Genomic DNA, 25,766 nt, shown 5'->3' with positions numbered 1-25,766 from the left:
ATCTAATAGCGAGGAACTGCTTAAGTAAGTGGTTCTCTTCAGCTAACTGCCAAGTCAGAAGCCTGTGAACAACTTGCAGCTGATGCATTAATGACACTCCTCATTTGTGGCAAATATGACTTTTTTCTATATTTTTGTTAAACAACATATTGTGACATATTGTGCGAGCACATTTCTGAATGTTAGTTTCTGAGATAGATCTATGTAAAAAATAGATGCGTATTCATGAACCCATAGAAGGATGTCTTGCATTGCTAGACTCCATTTTATGATTATAGTGCAAGTCAAATTCCATTCCAATAAAAGACACTCAAAGATTTCTTACTTTTAGTGGATAGCACACTTCTTTCAAGCAGTATTCCATATAACAAAATTCTAATGTAACCAGAGAAGTGGGTCACTTCCTTGGAGTCCACTGAAAGGAACCCCGCATGGGGCCACGAGAAAGGCACTATGAACATAACCATCCATCCATCCACCCATATTGATTGCAATCTACAACTCCATTAGATAGGCTGTGCGTTCAGCCCCTTCTACACTTCAACTGGATGTTCTATGTGTTTAGGACACCGGGTGACAAATACTTGACCTATGAATGAGCTTGCTTTGTGAAAAGAAAATACTTGCCTGTTTCCATTTCTTAAAAAGCAGCTCTCTGTTTCTTCTTGGTAACTCCTAATAAAATGGAAGCAGTAGAGATTCTTCTTCTGCCATGTGGCTGTTGTTTTTTTTTTTGTTCAATTAGGAAAAGTGCTGTTTTGAAGAGGCCAAAAAATAACAGGTATAGAAAAGTGAGCTCAAGCTGGGAAGTCTTGGGGGCCTGTGGAAGGGAGGAGAGTCTTTGCCACTTTATTTGCATTTAGCTTTCAAAACAGTGGAATTCACACTTAGCAAGAGACCTCTGTAAGGTTAATTCCATCATCTACTAGAAACTCTGCTCCAGTGCTATAAGCCAAATTATGGTAACAGGTATGTATAACAGTCATTTTAACTTTTCCTGCTTTTTGGAGTTTTGTTTCGAGAAGTAACTTATAAAGAAAGACATGAAGACTGTTAACATTTTTATGAAAGGTTAAGTCTGAGTGTTACACAGATGTGAATGTAAACACATTAAAGATTTTACTTGTTTCATTAATGAGGAACCCGGTGAGGTGTTTCAACTAGTTCAAGGGAGAATTATTTTTAAGGTTACATTTATAGGTCAGAAATAGTGAAATGACGAGGCAAAACGTGCCCTTTCCACAGTGTGGAAGAAAGAAAATTTCTATGTTTGTAGGCAAGAATTACTTCGCATTTACCATCTGTCTACAACTTAGAGTTGTAAAATAGCTCAAATACAATAAAAGCCTAGAATCAGATTACTTGGAAAGGTGTGACCTAAAGGTGCATTTTCTATTAAAACACAATTTTTTTCCTTCTAAAGTTCCCACAGAAAATCATAGAGGGAATGAGAACCAGATCTGTTTCAGTTTCCCATCTGAATAGTGACAGCTCTCCTTGCTCAGCCTCTTATTATTGCATGACTTTTCACTGTAGAGGTACAAAAGTTATCTGTCTGATCTCTCTTCTTCCAGACCCATCTTCCTCCAGCTCATGCTACATACTGCTAGCAAACTGATCTTCTTAGAAGACTTCTGTGATTGTCACAATCCTCTTAAAAAGTATAAATGGTTCCCTGGTGCCTGAAGATAATATTGGGAAGTTCTAACCTGGAACTTGGTCCCCCAGGATTTAGTCATGTATTATTCCAAGTCCCATGTTACACATTATATAAAATGGCTGTTGTTGATTTAAGCAAAAAAAGAATTTCTAAGAAAGGATATTGGACAGCTCACAGAATTGCAAGGAGACTGGAGAAGTGGGCTCAGAAGCTTATGTTCCCAGAACTCATTCTCAAAATCATGCACAGGAACTATTTGTATAAGGACATCATTGCTGCTGCCACAGAAAGCCAGAAGAGGCAGAGTTCCATCACTGAGGCTGTTGAGATGAGCGCAGTCTTCTGTCGCAGTCATCATCTTACTGCAGGCTCAAGCATGAAATTCTGTAGCTGTCACCAACACCATGGTGGAATTTTTTCTATCCCTGCTTTCTATATTACAAACTCTCAATTCAAAAATAAGGGTGATGGGTACATCTGATAGAACTTTGGTCATATAATGCCCTAGCTGCAAGGGATATTGGGAAAGAGCAGTTGGCAGCCCGGTCATCTATAATGGTAGGTGGGATGTGTATCTTTCCATAACCAAAAAGTGGTGAATTCTGAAAAGAAAAGTGGGAATTCCTCCAGAAAGGAGGGTGGTTTAGATGACAGGTGAAGGATAAACATTACTGCCTCACTCTGTCTTCTTGATCTAATGCTCTGCTACTCGTTCCCCTATATCCTGCACCCCAACAAAAGCCACAAGTCATCCAATCACTGTAGTTTAGCAAACATTTAGTGGCACCTATATGCTAATAAGCACTGTGCTGTGGAATGGAACTAGAGAAAAAGCAGACACTTCAAGGAGATAGTAGTCTGGACAAGGACACCTACAAGCAAGAAATTACCAGTCTGTGCTATGTGATGGGTAAACTCGAGATGCTGTGGGAATGTCTATGAGGTGTACTTAGCCAGACAGAAGAAATCATCACCTTGCTGTAGTGCTCATTTCATCTCTCACTCTAGATCAATTAAGAGCAGGCGGAACTGCTGATGCCTCTGCATTGCTTGTGGTCATCCATGAAACTATGCTATTGCCTCTTCTATACCCACCAGCACAGTTGAGGTCCTGCGCCTGTGTCTTATAGAGGCAGAGAGGAAATTTCCCTCTTCCCCTTTGTGTTCTTCTTGGGCAGATCAAGAAATCAAATTAATGTCAGACAGAGTAGCAGGAGAAAAGACCAAATCTGGGCCTTCCCCGTGACGCAGGCAGTTGAATGCAGCACTATGAAGCTGTCTGCAGCCTCTGCAGTGTAGGTTTGAACCAGACTGCTGGGGAGATATCCACATGGTGTGGCAGACCTCTCCTGTCTCGCCTGCTGCTCCCCTCAGCAGTATATTTTGGTCAATCTGCCTGTTCTGTTCTCTGCTCTGTCTCTGGTGAATCTTCTCACCCTCCCGCACATCTGGCCTGTACCCTGGTTCCTGTATGTATAAATAAATAAATAAATCTTTTTATTTATTATTTTTTAAAAGACCAAATCTAAGTATATATGCATGGAGACTCTACTTGGATGCAGACTTAAAAGCCAGTGGGGCAAAACAATCCTGACTGGGATAAGGGCCTCAACTTCCAGGAGAGAGGAGGGGAGTCACAAGATGAAGAGAAGGTGACTTGTACGACAAAGACCAATTGTCCTGTAAATTGATGTTTGTCCTGCCAACAGAGAGGTTTCTCCAACAGAAAGGTTATTTCTCTTATAACTCAATTTTTAGATAGACCCCCATTCTTCATTCTTCTAGATAGTTGGGGAAGTGGTGAAAATTTCTCATGAGCTTATAGACAATTGATATCAGCTTGAAATAATCCACAAAGTGGCATATTTTGAGGTGTTCTGTCCTAAATATTTTAGGGTGGACTGTTCTGATCACCTTGGGGAGGCCAACCTTTGACTGTATCCAAGAGAGTATTGATGCTGAGGATTCAGTGAGGACTAATGAAAGATTCAGACAAACAAGTTGACAATGATTTTAGAGATATGTATAGGATATAAGAGTCCACTGAGAATAAAGCCAAAACTACCACTATAGGAAAAGTGTCAGGAAGAGCTTTGCAGAGGTCATGATAACCAATCAACTGAGTACTGATTAGTGGCTAGGAGTCAGGCAGGATGACGACATTACTTCTGGGTAGATTTCCCGAGTCATACAAACATACACACATGGCATATCATGCCATGCCAGCAACTACTGTGGCTACTGGCAAATGTAAGCAGATTTTTTGATTGAACTAACATGCCTGCTCTGGGCAGACGTGGATGTGAAAGATACTATTTAATATGAGGTGGTTGGCAAACAGTGGTTGGCAAACAGAGAAACATCTTCATAAAGATCTATACAAGAATAACAGAATTTTAAGGACCAGCAGGCTATGAAGTCATTTCCTTTTTTTTTTTCTTTTTATTTAAATTTCCTAGGAGGTCATTCTAGGAGAGTCATTAAAAAAAAAGGGGGGGGGAAGGATACAATACAAGGTGCTCTTTCCAACCCCTTTGCTCATCACTATCACATTTCACTCTTTACCTGCTCAAGAGCCAAAAAACCAGCAAATCTCTGGGCCGTGGCCCAGGACCTGGCATCCAGTCTCGTTGTTGGATGAGACTCACACCAATTACAGGTTGTGAGACACTGGAGGTTGTTTGAAAATATTAAGTAGGTCAAATCATCCTGTGAAATATAGGCTGCCAACTTCTTTATTAGTAAGAAGACCATTTATTCGATTATTCATGGAGTTGACATGTTTCTTGGGTTCGAGACAGCTCGATGGAAATTCCAAGTCTTACCAAAATAAGACAAAGGCTGCATGCTGGGGGATGGCCTACTGTCCAAAGGAGAGACAGTCACAAAAGGTCAACATGGGGCAGCAGTGTTGTGCCACAAAACACAAATTTCACAATAACACAGTTTCAACAGTCCATTGACATATTTTTGGATCTCTTCCTGGCCAGAAAAGTTCAGGAGTGGTTAAAAAAAAAAAAAAAAGGTAACACAGTGAGACACCGGTGTCAGTTGGGAGCCATTATTTCCAGGCCAGCATCCAACCGCCAAACTGGTCCAAGACACTATATATAGTTTAGGTGCTCTAAAACCGTGCTCCAAGAACTGGAAATGTCACACTCCCCTATTTTATCATGTCTAGAAAACCTAGTTAATATCATTGTAGTTGCCGGGATGAAGAGAGCACTGAGACTATCTGAAGTGGGATCAGTGAAAGTCATCCACTGATTCTGAGACAGGCAAAAACACCAAAGTGTGTCAAGAGGCAAGCAGAAAGATGGAACATCAAAAGGGGCTTCAGAGGTCAGGGGCAGGTCAATGCTACTCTGGAGGCTGCCCGAGCACAGCCTTGGTGATCAGACAGACAAGTAGGGGCAGCTTGTCTGGGATAAGCTGAGTTGCAACAGAGTGGTCAAAGAGGAGAGGCACAGTGAAGAAACATGATGAGTAGCAAAATGATCACCTCCAGAGTCACAAGAAAGGGGTCAGGCTGAGCTCCTTCCATCCTGCAGGGGCATGTGTTTAACAAAGTCTGAGGGTAGCCTCACCTAAGATGGGCAGGCTGAGAAGCCTAGTGAACAGTGAAGGGTCCCTTTCTTCTGTGTCCCCAAGGACACTGCTACTTGGATTACCCAATTTCAATTGTGTCTGCAGGCACTTTTGAGTTTCATGGACATGTTCAAACTCAAGTCTCCAACAAACTGACATGCCCTTTCAACGACAGTACCTTCTCTCTCCTTCCTTTCACTGTTGCCTTTTTTTAAGATTTATTTATTTATTTATGCATACAAGAACTGGGGTACAGGCCAGAGGTGTGGGTGGTGAGAGGACTCACCAGAGAGAGAGCAGGGAACAGAACAGGCAGACTGACTGAAATACACGGCTGAGGGAGCAGCGGGCGAGACAGGAGAGGTCTGCTGCTCCATGTGGGTTGCTCCCTGGCCAGCCTGAGATTGAACTCCTGCCTTAGAGGCTGCAGATTTGCTTCATAGTGCAGTGTTTAACCCTTGAGTCACCAGGGAGGCCCCATTGTTGCTTTTTTATTCCCTGACTACATCCTCCTGTCTTATGTTCATTTGTCAGTCTCTTGGATTGAGGCCTGAATCTGTTCTCGCCAGTGAGACCGGATATTCCAATTCAGTTCCCTTTCCTTAAATGTTTGCATCACCAGACTTCTGCTTGAATTATTTTGGACTTAGACTGGTATCTATCAAGTCCTTTTGAGTCGACCTTTGTACTACGACTTGAGCATTTGGCTCTTCTTTCCATCCCACTGACTTCACCCTAGCATAAGTTTTATTAGATCTTATCTAGACCTGCAATATCCCTCCAGCTGTTCACCCTGTGCCTGTGATTTACTCATTCTATTATTTATCAAAGACATATGTTTATCAATAGATGTCATTAAGTACATCTTGTGAGGCAGAAAGTTGTGTTTATCTGTTCGTAGGTTCTACCATTAAAACATTCTTCTATAACATATACATTATGAATGAAGCTCCCTGGAGATGTACAGGTCCCCATCTGCACAACTGTAGTGGTACTTGTGTTAGTCAGTCTAAAAGGGCCCTCATGATCCCCACTTCCTGATATCCACATGCCATGTAGCCCCACTCCCACTTTAAGAGGGTTGGTCTGTGTGACTGATGGACTATAGCCAGGCCACAGCTTCTGTTCCACTTTCTCTCTCGCGTGTTCTCTTTTTCGTTATCCCTTGGGGGGGAAGTCAGTTGCTGTGCAGTGACCCATATGTAGGTGAACTGAGCCCTCAGACTGATGGCCATGTGAGTTTAGAAGTGGATTGTTCAGTTCTACACAAGCCTCATGTGACTGCAGTCCAGACTCAAACATGCCTTACCAGCAGCTTCATGAAAGACCCTGAGCCTGAATTGCCCAGCTAAGCTGCACCAGGATTCCTGACACACAGAAAATGAAATAATTGTTTTTGCCCTGAAGTTGCTAGGTTTGGGGTAATGCAACAATAGATAACAAAGCCAACAGTTCTAGTGTTCTTTCCCATACCTACTCTCTCATCTCCCTCATATTTTTATTATATTATTATATTTTTATATATGTATATATTATATTTTATTATATTTTTTAAGCTCCAGGTAAATTGAGCTGGTCCTTGTTCCCCAGGGGTGCACCAGACTTTCACCTCTATATCTTTCGTCTAGATGCCCTTCCATCCACACTAATTTTTTTTTTAAAGATTTATTTATTTATTTGTTTGTTTGTTTATTTATTTATTTATATAAGCACTGGGTACAGTCAGAAGTACAGGAGGGTGAGAGAATTCACCAGAGCCAGAGCGGGGAACAGAACCAGCAGACTAATGAAATACACTGCTGAGGGGAGCAGGGGGCATGGCAGGAGAGGTCTGAGTGCCATGTGGGACCCTCACCGGTGACTGGGGATCGAACGGGTGCTGCAGAGGCTGCGGGCAGCTTCGCAGCCCAGCGCTCAACCGCTGTGCCACCAGGTAAGGCCCCCTCACTACTTTTCTCTCATCACCACCTCACTTTCATGAAGATGTAGCTTAGGGTACATCCTCCTTCCGGCGTGTTAGATCCATTGAATAGAAAAGTAGTCTCTCCTATTGAGAACTCATTAAATTTCCTTTGTTGCTCTTACATTATTTTTTAAAAATTTATTTATTTTTATACAAGAGCTGGGGTATAGGCCAGAGCCGTGGGAGGGTGAGAGGATTCACCAGAGACAGAGTGGGGAGCAGAACAGGCAGACTGACCTAAATACGCTGCTGATAGGAGCAGCGGATGAGACAGGAGAGCTCTGCCGCACCATGTGGGATTCTCGCCAGCCGGCCAGGATCGAACCCTTGCTGCAGAGGCTGTGGACAGCTTCACAGCGCTGTGCTCAACCCGCTGCGCCACCAGGGAGGCCTGCTCTTACATTATTTAGCTCTTGGTGTCTTTTATATGTTTAGCTGGATATGTTTTTCTTGCTATGTAACTAACAGAGGAGGGGATATATAATTGTACGTCAACTGAGCAAATTATTCTTAGAAACCTGAAAAATAAACTCATTTGGCAGGCAGGATTAAGTCATTTCTACTTAAGCAGTATCTCTGGCCTGCGCTGAACATGTGAGACATCTGAGTTCCACCATAAAGGCCAGGTTGATGTTACCATCCATTTTAGAGAGACAGGTCTTTGGGAATGAGCTTCAAAGGCAACACTGTTTCCTGGACAACAGTGGTTCTGCTGTTCTCTGATTTCTAGGGACATGCTAAATGAGCACGTGTTGAAATTCCATACATCTGATCACCTCTGAAGACTTGTCTGGAAAACAGAGCTTTGATACTAGCTTCAGACTGGTGCCTTAATTTTTCAAACTCTTTGAGAACCTAAATACATGTCCCTGTGCAGTCTCCATCTCCATCAACTTCCTTAAATGATTTGTTAAGAAGTAAGGTGCAGGGCCTCCCTGGTGGCGCAGTGGTTGAGTATTGGGTTGAGAAGCTGCCTGCAGCCTCTGCAGCGCCGGTTCGATCCCTGCCTGCTCCCCGGCCACCGGAGGAGGGTCCCACATGGCGCGCAGACCTCTCCTGCCGCCTGCTACTCCCCTCAGCAGTGTACTTCGGTCCTTCTGCCTGTTGTGCTCCCTGCTCTGGCTCTGGTGAATTCTCTCACCCTCCCGTGCTTCTGACTGTACCCAGTGCTTGTATAAATAAATAAAAATAAATCTTTAAAAAAAAAAAAAGTAAGGTGCAAATGCCTGAACATGATCATACAAGAGAGCAAATGAATTGTTCAGTACTGTAATCTATATGAAAACATTCACATCCAATTCTCTGTCCCTTTTGCTTGTGAAAGTCAGGTGCAATTTTTATTTTATGACTCTGTGGGGACTAGGAGAACTGTTGAAGCAAATGGGAAAGTTGTGCAGGAAAAGGAAATTAAAAAAAAAGAATAGAGGTGCATAAAAGAAAAGAGATTTCCTCTGTGTTTACATCAGACATCGAAAGGTCCATTCTTCCTTGGGGAATCTAGTTACCAGACTTCCAGAGAAATGAGTAATACAACTCTAGAATATTTAAGGAATTAAGTTAGGGAGACTGGCCAGAGAATGAATCAAGCAAAACTTCAATTACCACATAAGGGAGAAAATGGGATTTTATGAAAAAATTAATTCTCCAATTAATATGTCATTTCAGTGAACCAAGCAGTTGAACTTAAAGAAGGAAGTGGAAGAGAATGCAGACAAGTCAGAGACACAGAAAGTATACTTGTAAAAGACATAGCTGATAAATGACTATAATCCAGAAAATACAATGAACTCTTAAAACTCAAATTAGAAAATGAACAACCCAATTTAAAAAATGAGTAAAAAATGTGAATAGATACCTCACTCAAGAAGATAGATAGATGGCAAATAAACATACAAAAAATGCGCAATATCATATGTCACTAGGAAATTGCAAATTAAAACAACAGGGTACTGGGGCCTCCCTGGTGGTGCAGGGGTTAAGTCTCAGCACTATCAAGCTATCACCAGCCACTGCACGCCAGTCACTGAGGCATGAGTTTGACCCCAACCAGGGGGCTAACCCACGTGGCGCAGCAGACCTCTCCTGTCTCGCCCGCTGCTCCCCTCAGCAGGGTATTTCAATAGATTTGTCTGTTCTGTCTCCCCTCTCTCTGGTGAATCCTCTCACCCCTGCACCTCTGGCCTACACCCCAGTTCTTATATACATAAATAAATAAAATAAATCTTTAAGACAACGGGCTACTACTACCAAGCTATTACAATGGCCAAAATGCATAATACTGACACCACCAAATGCTGCTGAGAATATAGAGCAATAACAACTCTCTTTCATGCAAACTGATGCAGCTACTTTGAAGACAGTGTCCTATTTGGGGTTGCTTTAACAAGGTACTACAGAGTAGGTGCTTATACACAGTAAAATTCATTTCTCACAGTTCTGGAGGCTGAAAGTTCAAGACCAGGGTGCCAGCATGATCAGGTTCTATGGTGAGAATCCTTTTATAGGCTGCTGACTGCATACTTCTTGTTTTATCTTTTCATGGCAGAAAGCTGAGAGGGGTAGCAAGCATTCTTTTATAACGTTCTCACAAGGGCACTCACTCGACCACGGTGACCTGAAGTAATTCTTATTACCTCGAAAGGCCCTCTAAACACTATCACATGGGGGAAGGGAATGCAGGTTGTGAATCAAAACATGAATCTGGGCAACAGACAAGCATTTAGTCCATAATGGCAACAGACAAGCATTTAGTCCATAGAAGTTTCTTATAAAACTAAACATACTCATGCCATACAATCCAGTAACAGTGCTGATTTGGCTGTGGACATGGCACCCCAAAATATAACACCTTGGCATATTAACAAATTTTAAGATATAGGAATCTGAGAAATGCCTTGTGGAGAAAGTACCTTCTGACTCCTAGAGCAGGTCACAAACCCCTCATGTGAGAGGTGCCCTCCTTATTCTAGGAGGAAAAGCACACCTTATCTCCAAAGACGGACGGACACAGGGACAGTTTTCCATTCCTCATCAAGCCCAGCATCACAACACCCAGTTTTACCTTTTTTCTTTGGGTCTTCCTCTTCCCATGAAGCCTTCCATGCCACATAAAACTTATACAGGCCCACATTTTTTGTTAATGACAGACTGTGTATACAATGGTAGCCCCTAGACCAAGACTAAATGGTTAAATTGCTTTCAGACCCTAAAAGCACAAAAGAAAAAAAGAGCACCTAAACCTTTATCTGAGACTTGCTTTTTCAGACAACGCAAAAGCTGGAGGCTTAACAGCGGTGAGATGAGCTCCAGGGTTGGCTGGGAACAGAGAACCCACAATAGGAAGGACACAAATACAAAGTCAAAATTAGTTATCTAAAGAAAAGCCTCTTCTTACTTCATGTATGAAGTGGCCTGTGCCTGGTGAATGAATTTCAGCAAAGTTCACATTTCTTTGCCTGGTCTACCCTGCTTTTTAGCCCAAAAATTTAACTACTTTGTTCTCCACCTTGCCCCCCCCCCCCAAATCTACATAATATCATTCCGTGTCTTAATCAGAAAGGAGGTCTTTCCTCTCCTGTCTTGCCTATTCTGCTCCCCACTCTGTCTCTGGTGAATACTCTCACCTCCCTCACCTCTGGCCTACATACCAGTTCTTCTATGCATACATAAATAATCTTAAAAAAAAAAAAAAAAAAGGACATCTTTGCCATCTCCTCTGCTTGCCAGCTCCTGATTAAACCTCATTTCCTCCCATCAACTCTTGTCTCTGGAGTTTCGATTTTTGAGTGTCGAGTAGGCAGATCCAGGCTCCAGTAACAGTCCCAATAGACTAAACCATATAGCTTAGGTGCTTAGTATGCTACACCACACAGGCCAGTGTAATTATCCTCTGTGACATTCATATAATCATGAAATAACCTAAGCACACATTTCTCAGCATATATACAATTTGTTAAGCCACACATGACTGTATTAAATAAAGTTGCATGCTTTTCTCCTGGTAATTTGTCTAAGCAAACTGAATTTTATGGCCCAACCAGGGATCCTGAGAAAGAAAGCTTAAGTAACCTTTATCCTTCCTTACAGCATGCCTTGGTATTTACCCAAACAAATCAAAAACTTTTACGTTCACACATAAACCTACACACAGTTATAAGACATTTATTCAAAATTGCCCAAACTTGGAGATACCCAAGACTCCTTCAATAGGTGCATGGATACATAAAATGTTGTACATCCAGACACTGACTAATCCAGAAGCATGAAGGTTTATATCCATGTTTTCCATAAAGAGTTCATAGTTTAACCTTCATAGTAAACATTTAATCTATTTTCTTAAGTTTTATATATGGAGTGAAATGTGATGTAGGGGTCCAACTTCATTCCTTCATGTGTGGCTACCCAGCTGTTCCAGCAGCATTTTTGGAAATTATTCTTTCCCCACTGAATTGCCTGGTTCCTTGTTGGAAATCAATTGATTGTAATGGTGAGGGTTTATTTCTGGATCTCAATTCTATTCTTTTTTTTTTTTTTAATTTTTTTTTAAAGATTCATTTATTTTTATACAAGAGCTGGGGTACAGGCCAGAGGCGCAGGAGGGTGAAATGGTTCACCAGAGACAGAGCATGGAACAGAACAGGCAGACTGACCAAAATACACTGCTGAGGGGAGCAGCAGGTGAGACAGAAGAGGTCTGATGAGCCATATGGGTATCTCCCTGGCCGGCCGGGAAACGAACTCGCGCTGCAGAGGCTGAGGACGCTTCACAGCACTGTGCTAAACCCGCTGCACCACCGAGGAAGCCCTGAATCTCAATTCTATTCTATTCCATTGATCTATATGCATTTTCTTTTTTGTTTATTTTTTATTCTTTTAATTGTGGTAACATTAGGGTTCTCTCCAGCAGGTATCACCAGCAGACGACCCGCCACCAAATCACCCACAGTCCACAAACATAGTCCAGTGTGCTTCCTCCCCTCTTTGTCCCTACTCCTTCTCCCCCACTCCTCTTTCCTTTAGATGCTTCAGTTCTATAGTCAGTTTTCAAGGGTTAGCATTTATGGTTGTCTTTCTCTGTTTCTTAATTTGGTTTCTCTATATTCTACTTATTGGTGGCACCATCCACTGTTCTCCACCTGACTTAATTCACTTGGCATTGTCTCTTTCAACTCCATCCATGTTGTTGCCAATGCCAAAAGTTTATCTTTTTTGACTGCTGAGTAATATTTCAGTGTGTGTTTGTGTGTGTGAATGAGAGACATCTTCATAATCCATCTATTTTTGGCATTTAGTGCACGCCTTTTTTAATGCCAATACCACATTGTCCTGATAACTATAAATTTGTAATTAAGAAGTAAGAGCCCTCCAACTCTGCTCTTCTTTTTCCAGGTTGATTTAGTTATTCTACATCCTTTGAATGTCTTTATTAATTTTATGATCAGCTTGCTCATTTCTGCAAAAAGTCACTGATTTTGATAGGATCTATAACCCACTTTTGTAACCCTAGTTCTTAGTGGATGCTTAATAAATATTTGTTGAATGGGTGAAATTTGCTTTTTATAAAGGAATAGGTGCCTTCCATCATCAATTACATAGTGAATTTTACAGTAGTTCTTGCTCCCCAGAATCAATATAAACCTAGATTACTAAAATAGCAAGGCCAGAAAGTGCTACTAAAACTCAACCTTACAGTCAAATTCCCTGTTCAGACAGTATTACAGAGCTGTTACTCAAATACGTCTTAGCTTGGTGAAGACCCCAAAATTGTTGGAAATCTTTTCTTTGATTTAGGATATAAAGTAAAGTAAAAAATGACTGAAATGGAAAATCAGTAACGTCATCACTGGGACCTTTCAGATGAAAATTTGGTTAAAAATAGATGAATCGAGAATCATACGCACCTAGGATGTGTATTTTGTCAGGCCCTGTTATATAAGTGGAGGCTGTAGAACTAGATGGTGTGAATGCCTTGACCACTATATGCTGGTAAATGCACTTCAAATTTTGAGGGACTCCTCATTTAGCATTCATTAAGAAAAACAGAGTGTAGTATACTAGTTAAAAGGATAGACTCTATGCTAACACCCCATGGGTTCGAGTCCTAACTCTGCTGCTCATTAGTAATATGTTTTGTGATTTTTAGATCATCACCTTCAATATGGGGAGAAGTAATGATACTCATTTCATAAAGTTATGTGTATACAATAGGTGCGCTTGTATACTCTATTTCAAAAATGCTCATGATATCTATTTGCTAACACTGTATTTTTCATGAAATTAAAAACAAAACCCATAAAAGTCAATAAAACCTGTTAAGTAAACACAGGTCATGCAATTGCAAAATACCTAGTTCCTTTACCTCTTGCATCATATCCCCTTAATCTCACGGTTATACCACTCCCATCCAGAGAAGTCCTGATTCAAATTTCATTGAAAAAATTACCAGGATGAGAACATGTATTTACTCTGCAGAATATCCACTAGGTGCAAGGAAAAATTTGTAAGTAACCCAGACTTAAGTGAAGTTCAGTTGGTGCCATCTACTTTGAACAAAAGGAGTTCTTTGCTTTTGTTTCAATTTATAGACTCAGTGGTAGATCAGCTCATTTAACGAGCTATAGCTGAGAGCAAACACTCGGAACATCAAGTGCTAAAAGTTCGGAGGATTTGATTTTTTCAGTCCAGTAACCAAAAGCATTTGATCTTTTATTGACTGGATATGGTTGCTGTAAAAAGAAATGAAATGTCCTAAGTATACAGGGTTGAATAACTACAAATGCTTTCTATTTCCACTGTTCAAACACCCTTAACTTTATGCTGTGTACAATAATATATTAGCATGTTAGGCTTTGTGAAGAAAATATACTTTTATCTGATAGTATTCAAATGGCCTCCTTAAAAGATATATCAAAGAAAGGAAATTCTTTCAATGCTGTAGTTCTTTTTATTAAAAATTATTTTTCCCGATCCATGTTCTGATTGACTTAGGTAAAACAAATAAAACGTAAGTGACTTATGGGATGCTTCTTATTTGAAAGAGCAGAGAATGGAGCTTTTTTCCAAGCTGCGATTTCCTTTGATAAATTCACTGTAACTAGATACTGGAGAACACACCGATGGCACTAGGAGCAGCACACAGCGGGGGCCTGGCACCTCTTCCCAGGAGGCCATGACAAGGTCCCACTGGGCTAAAATAACAGCTCCATTATCAGACAGGGCAAGTCCATCACTCTACTTATTAGCATACTTTGGAGGGTAAACCATGGTGTCTCCACCCACTTAGTCATCATCAAATTATTCTCCATGTTTATTTAAATTACTATCACTGAATCAACGGCACCAAGTAATAAAAACACAACCAACTTGGAAGTGAAGACTTCATCAGAGAAACACTTGAAGGGGAAAGTTCTATGGGTAAGAACATAGGAAGTGTGCTTCTTTGCAACCAAGAAAATCAATTCCAATCTAGGCTTTAAATATCTCAAAATTACTATTTGGAAGATATATGCTTAATAAAAAAAATTAGTGATTCTTAGACTACTGCTGCTGAACTATTAATGTAACTAACAGTCACAGTTAATTGACAATATCACTGCCACTTTGTAAATAAGCAGGAATGAATGGAAAAATACATTTTGTTGCCAGTGCCAGCAGGGAAAATGTACATCTTCACATCTGGCAACTGAGAAATAGATAAGCTGAATGTCTCCGATTTACCTTTTGCCTACGAGTTTTATTTTTGTTTTGTTTTTTTCCTGGGAGAGGAGAGCATAAGAGACTATGGCGACAGCTCATGGGTAACTTAGTAGTGGGAATTCTATGGGGATTACACCTGAGAGGAACAACGATGTAAAACAAAAACAAAAACATAAAACATAAAAATTAAAAAAAATATAAAGTTTAAAAAAAAAGAAATATATAAGCAAACCGAGGTATGTGTCACCTTTTAGTAGGCAAGGCTGACTTGGTGTCATTTAAATTTACATTGGGAAACTACTTCATTTTTTAACAGTCTGTGTGAATGATCCAAAGCAAGAAGGATGATTTTTGGGGTAAGTTTTGGTGTGATAGTTAGAACTGAGAATCTGTTTTTTAACTTTCTGTCCCTGAAAAACAGATCAACTCAGTTAATCTTTTACTAGGAAAATGTCCACTGATTAGGTAACTTGGAAACATGCCTGTATTTCTTAGCTACGAGGATAGCTCTCCCAGGTCAATTTACATGTTACCTCTGGAACATGTAGAAACTGTTGGTCCTGGATCTAGGTCTACCCGAACATCCTAAGAGTACAATCCCTTTCCTTTACCCTCCTTCCATGTCCCTAAATTTGTTCCCACAGAGGAAGCAGCACCCCACAGAGTGAACTGTGCAGTGCTCTTCAATAATGAAGTGAGCATCCAGGCCAGGCCAGATTTAGAGCAAATTCTGTTTGAAAGGCAAGCAACTGTGTAATCACTTATCTAGACTTGGTACAATTGTTTTCCATGATTTCTTCTTCCAAAGCAAATATGAAGTTCGGAGTGTGACAACTCCATCCTTAAAGTGAACTGAGGAAAGGGAAATTTTAACATAGAAGTCAGCTTTCCCCCTCCCTCTCACCAACAGCATGCGGAAATTTTGGAAGAGGTGAAGTCACCTTTCTTTGAGTATTTTCATTCTGCAGTTAAATGTCGGTGCTCAACTGCATTACATAAATTCCACAACTGTAAGAAAGATAAGAACTGTCTTAACTACAGAATAAACTCACGAAACATGACAGCTGCCAATTGCTTATAGTGAAATAGACTCTGGATAATTTCGTTTTAGACCCTTGATTTTAACGGCCTTCCAACCACCCGCTTGCTTTAATTATAAAGTTTAAGACCATTTCAGAATTGAGAGAAGACAGCCAATCTGTGACTTTAGAAAGGGAATCATTTCTTATATACTTACTTTGTGTTTCGAGTCTTTCAGAAAGGAAGCTCTAGCACTTTTGAAAATATCTCGGGAGTTATGCAAATGCAATGCACCTCGTATTTATCTTTGGCATCTCTGCTATTTATTCAGGAGCTGTAACAAACAGAATCTGTCCTGTCCCATGAAGTCCTTGCTTCACACAAGTAATGCATTATGGTGCTTGGGTTTAACACGCAGGGTTAGCGCAGGTACAAATTTGATACAACTATACTTGTCTAACCTCCAGTTTACAATGGGCAATATGTCTTTTTAGTGCTGACTGGGAAATCAGATTGGAGGAATCTAGGAATACAGCTTCACCATGTGTGTGTAATCCAGGCTCTGCGAGTGAGGGAAATCAATGAGGGGCAGCATTGATCTCCTCATGCAGTGCAAATGCAGTCAGCTCAGAAACACTCTGGCCCGGATTTTGTTATTCAAGACCTTGTGTTGCACATGTTTTCAAACCAAGCTCTTATCAGCCAGCAGCTCTATAGATTCAGCTTAGCTCCAGTTACACATGCATAAAAAGCATGTCTTCTGGAAGGAAACAGAACTATACTTATTCTCAGTTCAGCTTCTATGTTTGCTCAAGGCTAAATGAAATAGCCTTCACTTCAGTGACATTTCACTATGTCATGATGTCGCTGGGTGGAGAAAACTCCTGCAGGAAGGTAAGAGAATGAATCACTTCAGGAAAACATTATCTTCAGCAGTGATGAATGTGATGTTCGTCTGGGCTGCTTGGTCAATTTGTGGTCTTTTTTTATTACAAAAAATGTGACCTAGGAACTTGCCTGGAGGGTCCACTATAGATACGCAAGTTGTGTGCAGACACACACGCAAATGATACATGTTATACAGCAACATAGAGTATGTTTAAAAATATATATTGAGATAGTTTATATTTGTTAGTGAAAATATTTTTATGATGGTGTACCTCCCAATTGCAGGAAATAAGCCTACCTTTTAAAAAATGACTCTTTTAGAGCTGTCATAATATAGTGTTTTCTTTAATGAAAATTTATGTCTTATTTCCTGGATTCTTTGCAATAAATGTATACTGAGGTATAAGATGGAAAGGACTTATATTCAGTATTTACACACCAGAGATTTGGCAGTAAATAAGAACTTCACCAATTGAGGCTTATTGTGACATCACTTGAATGCATCTTTCCTGATCTGAAGATTTCCACGTTAAAATCCTCATAAATGTCATACAAATCGCTGGCATTCGGCAATGAGACGCAGTACTTCAGAGCAACCTTATCCTAATATCATAGTAAACTACCAACAGACTGATTCAGACTCAGGGAATGCATTTGTGTCTGAAGCAGCTTGCAGCTGTGAACAGCTGCAATAGGAGAGAAATGAAGCTTGCTGCTCCAGCTTCTCTGAGTATTTAAAAGTACAGATAGGGGCCTCCCCGGTGGCGCAGCGGTTGAGCGCTGGGTTGCGAAGCTGCGCGCGGCCTCTGCGGCGCCGGTTCGATCCCCGGCTGCTCCCCGGCCACCGGAGGAGGGTCCCACATGGCGCGCAGACCTCTCCTGCCGCCCGCTGCTCCCCTCAGCGGTGTACTTCGGTCCTTCTGCCTGCTCTGCTCCCCGCTCTGGTGAATTCTCTCGCCCTCCCGCGCTTCTGACTGTACCCAGTGCATGTATAAACAAAACAAACAAAGAAACCAGCAAACAAATAAATAAAGCATGCCTCTATAAAAAAAAAAAAAAAAAAAAAATGTTAAAAGTACAGATAGGTGTATGGAATATTATTAGAAAAGTATGAGCAATGTAAAATCATCACAAAAGGAGAGAAGATACATAGATTCATAAAACTTTATAGTTCTGGAATATGAAACAAGGATTCCTGATTCACAAAGGTAGGGCCCACAAACTAAGAAAGAAGAGCAAACAACCCTTTCTGGTACAGTTACAATAATCAAAGCAGTGACTATCAGTCAGGGTTCAGTCAGGAGAGAGAAAACCACAGTAATTTGGCCAGGGACAGTTTACTACTAAGAATTATTAATTTAATAGATGACTGGATCAAGAAGATGTGGTACATATACACCATGGAATATTACTCAGCATTCAAAAAAGATAAACACATGCAATTTGCAGCAACATGGATGGCGTTGGAAGGGATCATGCTCAGCGAAATAAGCCAAAAAGAAAAAGAAAAATACCAGATGGTCTCACTCATAGCAGGAATCTAGAAAACTTAAATAAGGGACCAGGAAAATGAATATAAGAAAGTGAAAATCAAAATCAACAAAAAACTATGAACCAGAGACACTTTTTGGGGGGTGGGGGGCGGGAGGGGAGGGATTGGGGTCAGAATGGGGCGTTTGCAATTGTATGGGGGAATATAAAAATAAAATTTATTATTTAAAAAAAAAAGAATTATTAATTTAAGACAGGAAAAGAGAATGAGGTATTGACTACAAGGAAATAAGGAAAACTGTAGACAAAGTAGGAAAAGCGGATATAAACCATAATATAAGGAGGTAAAATACCACATAGTATGTCACTATCCCGGAGACTCAGAAAGATAAAACAGGCAAAAGCACCTACTCTCAGGCTCCCAGGGTTGAAATCTCAATCTTGTTGGTGAGAGAACAGCCATGACTCAGCAAATGAAAGAAAACTGGCTTGTAGAACTTGCTTGAAACCCACTGTCAAGGATATCAGGGGAAGTTGTTTATGGGACAATGTCTTACTGGAGCTACTTTAGCTTAACACCATCTGAGGTGGGTGCTGGGGGACTTGTGAGCGCAGAGCCCTGGAGCGTCTGCAAGCACTTCAGTAGGCCGGTGCTAGGAAACCTGCCCATGCTGCAGCAACTGGGACTGAGGGTCACTGAGGAGCTGGACCTGGGGAAGCCGCTATGCTGTAGTTGCCTGATGCTGAGAAAAGATCAAGAGAAAATGCCATGTTCAGGAGCTTGAGTAGCACAGACACCTGAACAAGGAAGCCAATCCTTTTCTGCCTGTAGTGTCTCTACTGCACTTTACTAAAAAGCTTAACATGCATGTCAACAAGGGGAGAATACTTAAAAGGCCCAGATCCATTTATAAAGAGCAGGCAAAAAGGTTGAATTTGGAGATGAAAAGTAATAAATCAATAACTGGCACAACCACACATTTAGAATCATCCTACTTCTTTAACTTGAAAATTGAGCTCACTGAGGTCCTTGTGTAGTGAGATGATTTTTACACTGTGAGATGCTTTTTTGTTCTGCATTGTATCTTCAAGAGATGACTACTGAGAGGAACAGTACAAATGGTATCAGTGTAGGCAGGACAGATCACCTGACTTATAAAAGTCTAAATCAGTCTTCTTGTTTTGTCACATTATGTTCTGACCCAGAGACAATGAAGAAATAGGACATTATTGATGCTTCCTTTTAAAAGTCTTGTATATTACAGAGCTAAATACACTGAGATAAATGACCTGGGCTCAAGCCAATTCTTTTTCCTTTGCATAACACTGCTGTTACACAAATGTTCATCATTACTTTTCTATTAGCTTAAGAGGATGTTGTATTACTTTGCTGGGATTGCCTTACAAAGTACCCAGGGTTCTTTTCGCACAGTTGTGGCCAGGTAGAAGTCTGAGATCAAGGTGTCCACAGGATTGATTTCTTCTGGGGCTTTCCCGCTAGGTTTATAGACGCTATGATTTCCCAGTATCTTCTCATTGCCTGTCATATTGGGTTAGTGGCCCCCTGAGGGCCGCCTTTTAATATAATCACCTCTTCAAAGATCCTAGCTCCTAACACAGTTACATTCTGAAGTACTGATGATTTGAGTTTCAACATAGGGATTTTGGAAGAAACACAAGTCAGTCCACAAGTGGTTAACTGAGGAGGTAGTTCAGAATGACTAAGTTCAAATTCCAGATGGGGTCAAGTATGATAATGAGCTGTGTAACACTGGCAGTTTGCTTACCTACCTTGAACCTCAGTTTCCTCATCTAGTTTGCAAAGCATTCAGGACAATTAAATGAGGTAATACAGGCAAAGTACTTCCCTTAGTTTCTGGAGCACTTAAAGCTATAAATAATGATAATATTTTTATCATCATCTATTTATTTAATTATAAAGACATAATTGTGATTTCGCAGCTGAAGGGATACTTTTGTTTATAATATGGTAGGGAGGGCACGAAAACTAATGATTACTAATTTAAATGTGTGCTTTCCTTAAGATCTTGGCATTTGCTATTTCTTATGCTTGGAACGCTGCACTGTTGGCTTCGTCCAGCCTCTGCCCGGATGGAAGCCACCAGAGAAGCCTTCCTCAGTTACTCTCTGTAAGGTAAATGCTCACTCTTGCTCTCTCTATCTTCAAGAGATGACTACTGAGAGGAACAGTACAAATGGTATCAGTTGCCTTATCTTCTCTTTTTCATAGTCCTGAATACAATCTGAAATTCTCATTTACTTTCCAGTTTGTTCTCGTTATTTCTACTGTAATGTTAACAACCTTTCTCATTGTTTCATCTCAAGTTTCTAGCATACCAAATCTGGCCAACAGAAGGCAGGCAGTAAATGCTGTTTCAATGAATAAAATACAAAAAGTATGCAACATGCTACACTGAGCTAAGTACAGGGTGAATTAAGGTATACAGCCATGTGTTCAAGCACATAAATAGAAGATCTTGAAACGGACAAAAGGATCTAATAAATACCTTTCAGAATACTTCTATTTTTTATTATTTAGTGACACAGAAATATTTGTGTTGCTGAGAAAACTTTTTGTTCCTTTCCAGGCTATGAGACTCCATGTTACCACAATAATAATTTGGTATTTTAAAACGTGAACTTTCAAATCTATGAATGGAGAATTAGAATTCTTTCAAAAATCATTGTCATCTGCTGAAAATTGTGTAGAAATGGGCGCTCTTAATGAGTTCTCTTCAAGTTTCCTGTTCAACCCACCCCAACGCATCTGATCTGATCTTAGGGTTACCATGGACTTCAAAGGGGGTTAAGGTCAGCTCTGCAGGACCCAGAGAAAGAAGAAAAGCGCCAGTAAACACAAAGGCCATCAAGTCTGAATACACATTTCTTTGACTGATTCTACAAAGCATGAGTATTGTGACATTGATTAGTTTTGCCTTAGGATTGTTTTGGCAGGCCTATGTGGTCAGATAGGGCATTCAAATGGTTATATTTTGTTTTGCTAGCACCAAAGAGTTATGATCAACTAAAATATATCTTGTGTATGCACAAAGATGGATACCTTCTGGCATGAACAGCTGAATGCAATTCTTGTTTCAAATTCTAGCTAAATTATCAGATGATCTGGATTATATAACATTAAACTTATGTAACTTTGCCTACTGTGAGCCTCTTGTCCAATGAGTTTTATTATCACTATTTTAATCACAGTGATGGAAATCTGATCCTACACAAATTAGAGACCACATCTTTGTAGGGCTTTTCAAATAGAAACTGAGATAATCTCAGTCTGTTAATATAGTCAACAAAGACTCTGACTCTTAAAAAAATTAACTTTAAACAAAAATTCTCTGCAATCGGTCAACTAGTCCTGGTACAACCAAGTCGACTGTCAGTATGACATGGGTCAGTATGGGGCCCACAAGGTAACCGACAAATAGGATTATTTTTACCCTAAACAACAGCTGACTAAAGGTTTCATCTTTTCAAAGTGAAGAGTTGAAATAACACTAAAACTACATAGTGTGGACTAAGATAAAAAGTCAATTCGTTTAGGTTAGCTTATTTTACATTATAGGTTTAACTTTCAGTCTTGTTGCCCTTTTAAAAATATTTATAAGAAACAACTTTTGGGGCTTCCCTAGTGGCACAAGGGGTTAAGCACAGCACTGTGAAGCTTTCCACAGCCACTGCAGCACAAGTTCGATCCCCAGCTGACCAGGGAGCTACCAACATGGCGCAGCAGACCTCTCCTGTCTTGCCCTCTGCTCCCCTCAGCAGTGTATTTCAGTCAGTCAGTCTGTTCTGTTCCCCAATCTGTCTCTGGTGAATTCTCTCACCCCCACCCTCTGCATTTCTGGCCAATTCTTGTATGCATTAAAAAAAAAAAAAAAACTTTATAGGCACATTGAGGGGGTCACTGCATGAGTGGATGGGATGATCACTGCAATCATGACCCTGGATTCCAGAAAGGTAAGTTCAATTTATTTCCCCTGAGTAATCAGCTTAGAAAAAAGCAGAGTCTTTGCTGCTAGTTATTTGAAAGAGTAGAGATTACTAAAGAGCAAAGTTAAAATGAGATAATTTGCTTCACCTGTCTTATAGAATAATGTGCAAAAGTGAGGTTCCATATATAAGCATTTCTGCTATTATGGATACATGTGCTCCTGAAAAACTTCATGTTCTACAAAATTGTACAGTGACTCATTGATTAAATAGGTTGGATCAGGTCACTCAAATGTCTGAAACTTTCTAACCACAGTACCAAGAAAACAAAAATAACCTTAATACAACACTAACATAGACTTAAAAATTATAAATTTCTAATAAATACCTTAGTAAACATAATATTTTATCTTTTTTTTTCTTTTAAAGGTGAAGGGTGCTCAGTGGAAGAGGCTGGAAGAGCCAAGGTTGCTAATTACAGAGATAAGGGTAGCATACACAAGAGGAAGAACTAGGTGAAAGCACCTACCTGAAGTTAAGACTGAACTCAGTCAAGAGGAAGACCAGGCATTTCAAGAATTTTGTTCCAGGGTGGTTTGCTGCATTCTGCTCCTACACTGGAGAAAGAAAACATTAATGTCAGAGATGGTTACATTCAGATGTTAACTTGAGGAGGCTAACCAATACCTAGATAGTTGGTGAAACATTATTTCTAGGTATATCTGTGGGAGGGTTTCTGGAGGAGAATTTAACATTTGAATCAGCAGACTGAAAAAAAAATTCCTTCATCAACGTTGAAGGTCATCATCCAACCTATTTAGAGTCTGAGTAAAACAAAAAATCAGAAAAAGGGAGAATCTGTTCTCTACTTGAACTGGAAGTCCATCTTCTTTTACCTTTAGACACCCTAACTCCTATTTTTTTTGAGATTTATTTTTATTTATTTATACACACACTCGGTACAGTCAGAAGTGTGGGAGGGTAAGAGAATTCACCAGAGCCAGAGCTGGGAACAGATCAGGCAGATTAAGGAAATACACTGCTGAGGGCAGGAGAGGTCTGTGCGCTATGTGGGACCCCCAGCGCTCAACCACTGCGCCACCAGGGGAGGCCCTATTTTTTTTTTAAGATTTATTTATTCAATCATACAAGAACTGGGGTACAGGCCAGATGTGCGGTAGGGTGAGAGGATTCACCAGAGACAGAGCGGGAAACAGAACAGGCAGACTGACTGAAATACACTGCTGAGGGGAGCAGCGGGTGAGACAGGAGAGGTCTGCAGCACCACGTGGGATTCTCGCCAGCCGGCGGGGATCGAACCCACACTGACAAGGCTGCTGACAGCTTCACAGCGCTGCACTCAACCGCCTGCACCACCAGGGGAGGCCCAACGACTCTTATTTTTTTGACATTTAGACTTAGACACCAGCTCCTTTGGTTCTCAGGGATTCAGACAGACTGAATGACATCATTAGCTCCCTGGCTCGCCAGCCTGCAGAAAGCACATCCTCAGACATCTTGTTCTCCATTTATCATGTGAACCAACTTTTATAATATGTCTGTCATCTATCATCCATCCACCCATCCACCCAACCGTCCGTTGTGCATCAGAGAAAGATTGTACCAGAACACACTGTACTTCACTATCTAAGTATAGGTAATTTTAATAATCATTTATTGTTTTGAGTCATTGTCTTTCAAAAAATGTTTACTAAATTTAGCTAAAGTCTCCATATTCCTCTTATTGATATTGCTGTAACTTCGGTTTCCACTTTTTCTTTTTTTTTTTTAAAGATTTATTTATTCATGTATACAAGAGCTGGGGTACAGGCCAGATGTGCACAAGGGTGAGAGGATTCACCAGAGACAGAGTGGGGAACAGAACTGGCAGACTGATGAAATACACTGCTGAGGGGAGCAGCGGGCAGGACAGGAGAGGTCTGCTGCGCCATGTGAGTATCTTGCTGGCCAGCTGGGATCAAACTCCTGCTGCAGAGGCTGCGGACAGCTTCACAGTGCTGTGCTCAACCCACTGTGCCACCACGGGGGGAGGCCCTTCACATTTTCTTGCCAGTTTTCTTCTAAGCTTCTCTAGATTGTTCCCGATTGGACTTTTCAAGTAAATTTTCTCTTCTTCCTTTCTCTTTTTATTATTGTCTTTTTCTTTTCTTTTTTTTTTTTAAAAGGTAGTGTTTTTTGTTTAGTTTTTTTTTTTTTTTGAAAGATTTACTTATTTATTTATACAAGCACTGGGTACAGTCAGAAGCGCGGGTTGGGAGGGTGAGAGAATTCACCAGAGCCAGAGGGGAGAGCAGAGCAGGCAGAGTGATGAAGTACATTGCTGAGGGGAGCAGCGGGCGGCAGGAGAGGTCTGCGCGCCATGTGGGACCCCTCACCCGGCAGCCGGGGATCGAACTGGCGCTGCAGAGCTTCGCAGCCCAGCACTCAACTGCTGCGCCAGTGGGGAGGCCCTTATAAGTGTCTTTTTCTATATTAATTGCCCTTCCTCTTACTGAACCTGTGTTTTGATGACAAAACAGCTAATTTATGTATTTTAAGTAAGCACAAAATGGGTAACAATTTTTTCTCTTACAACTCTAGAGGCATAAGTTCAAAATCAAACTATCAACAGAAGTGGTTCTTCCTATGAACCACGAGGGGGAATTTCTCCCACATGTCTCTCCTAGCTTCTGGGGGCTGCTGGTTATCGTTGACACTCTTTGGCCTGCAGAAGCATCATTGTAACCGCTGCCTTAGTCTTCATATCAATTTCTCTGTTGTGTGTGTGTCTCTTCCCTTTTACTCTTGGCTCACAGGACACCTGTCATTGATTTCAGGGCACACTCAAATTCAGGATGACACCAATCCTAACTTAAGGATATATATGCAAAGATCCTTTTTTTCAAATAAGACTACGTCGACAAGATCCAGGAAACTTGATTTTTTGAAAGACATCATGCACTACAATATGTTTTATACAACGTTGGTTGCCATCAAATGGTGATGAAGGCTTGTATTTAATTGTTGATAATCCTTTGTTAAACATCTGACTTGGTCAGAAATGTGGCCAATGAATGGGAGAATTCTGTGCTGTTTGAAATTAACTTATTTGTATAAAACCTATGATTTTGATTATATTTTTATCAAATTTATGCGCTGGTTTTGCTGGTTGAATGTCCCATAACAAAATACTTTGATTATACAGGCAAGCTGAATAGAAAAAATTACTCAAAAGGCCCAACAGTGCTAATTTTGGCTTTCTCTCACAGGCAAGTAACTTTAAATAAGTCAACTACTTTACAGTAATCAGTGTGAGACCATTCATAAGTTATACAAGTTCTCCTAGCAGAGAAAATGAAATTTACCTGTAGGGAAAAATATAAAAATTAAATTATTTTCCAACAGTCTGATTTTATTTGTAGCAAGAGAAGATGATTGTACCTACCTCCTACTCCTATGACACCACCCACACACACACACTTTGACCGAATACCC

General features: G+C 40.6%; 1 protein-coding gene across 8 annotated transcripts in view; it reads right to left on the bottom strand.

Annotated features, from left to right (window-relative positions):
• Nucleotides 1-25,766, bottom strand: part of ZNF608 (zinc finger protein 608) — a 392,506-nt gene that overhangs the window by 207,042 nt on the left and 159,698 nt on the right. For 7 of the 8 annotated variants that reach the window (XM_054694479.1, XM_054694477.1, XM_054694478.1 and 4 more), the window contains one exon: nucleotides 22,801-22,888. The gene's annotated coding sequence lies outside the window, so the exon portion shown is untranslated. The remainder of the gene's footprint in view (nucleotides 1-22,800; nucleotides 22,889-25,766) is intronic. The other variant, XM_054694480.1, reaches the window with a different exon arrangement.

This window comes from Talpa occidentalis, unplaced genomic scaffold, assembly GCF_014898055.3.
Source record: "Talpa occidentalis isolate TD23 unplaced genomic scaffold, MPIMG_talOcc4v2.1 talOcc4.13, whole genome shotgun sequence".
Classification (NCBI taxonomy): Eukaryota; Metazoa; Chordata; class Mammalia; order Eulipotyphla; family Talpidae; genus Talpa; species Talpa occidentalis.
The sequence above is the reverse complement of the archived record's forward strand: the minus strand, read 5'-3'. Positions and strand labels throughout refer to the sequence as shown.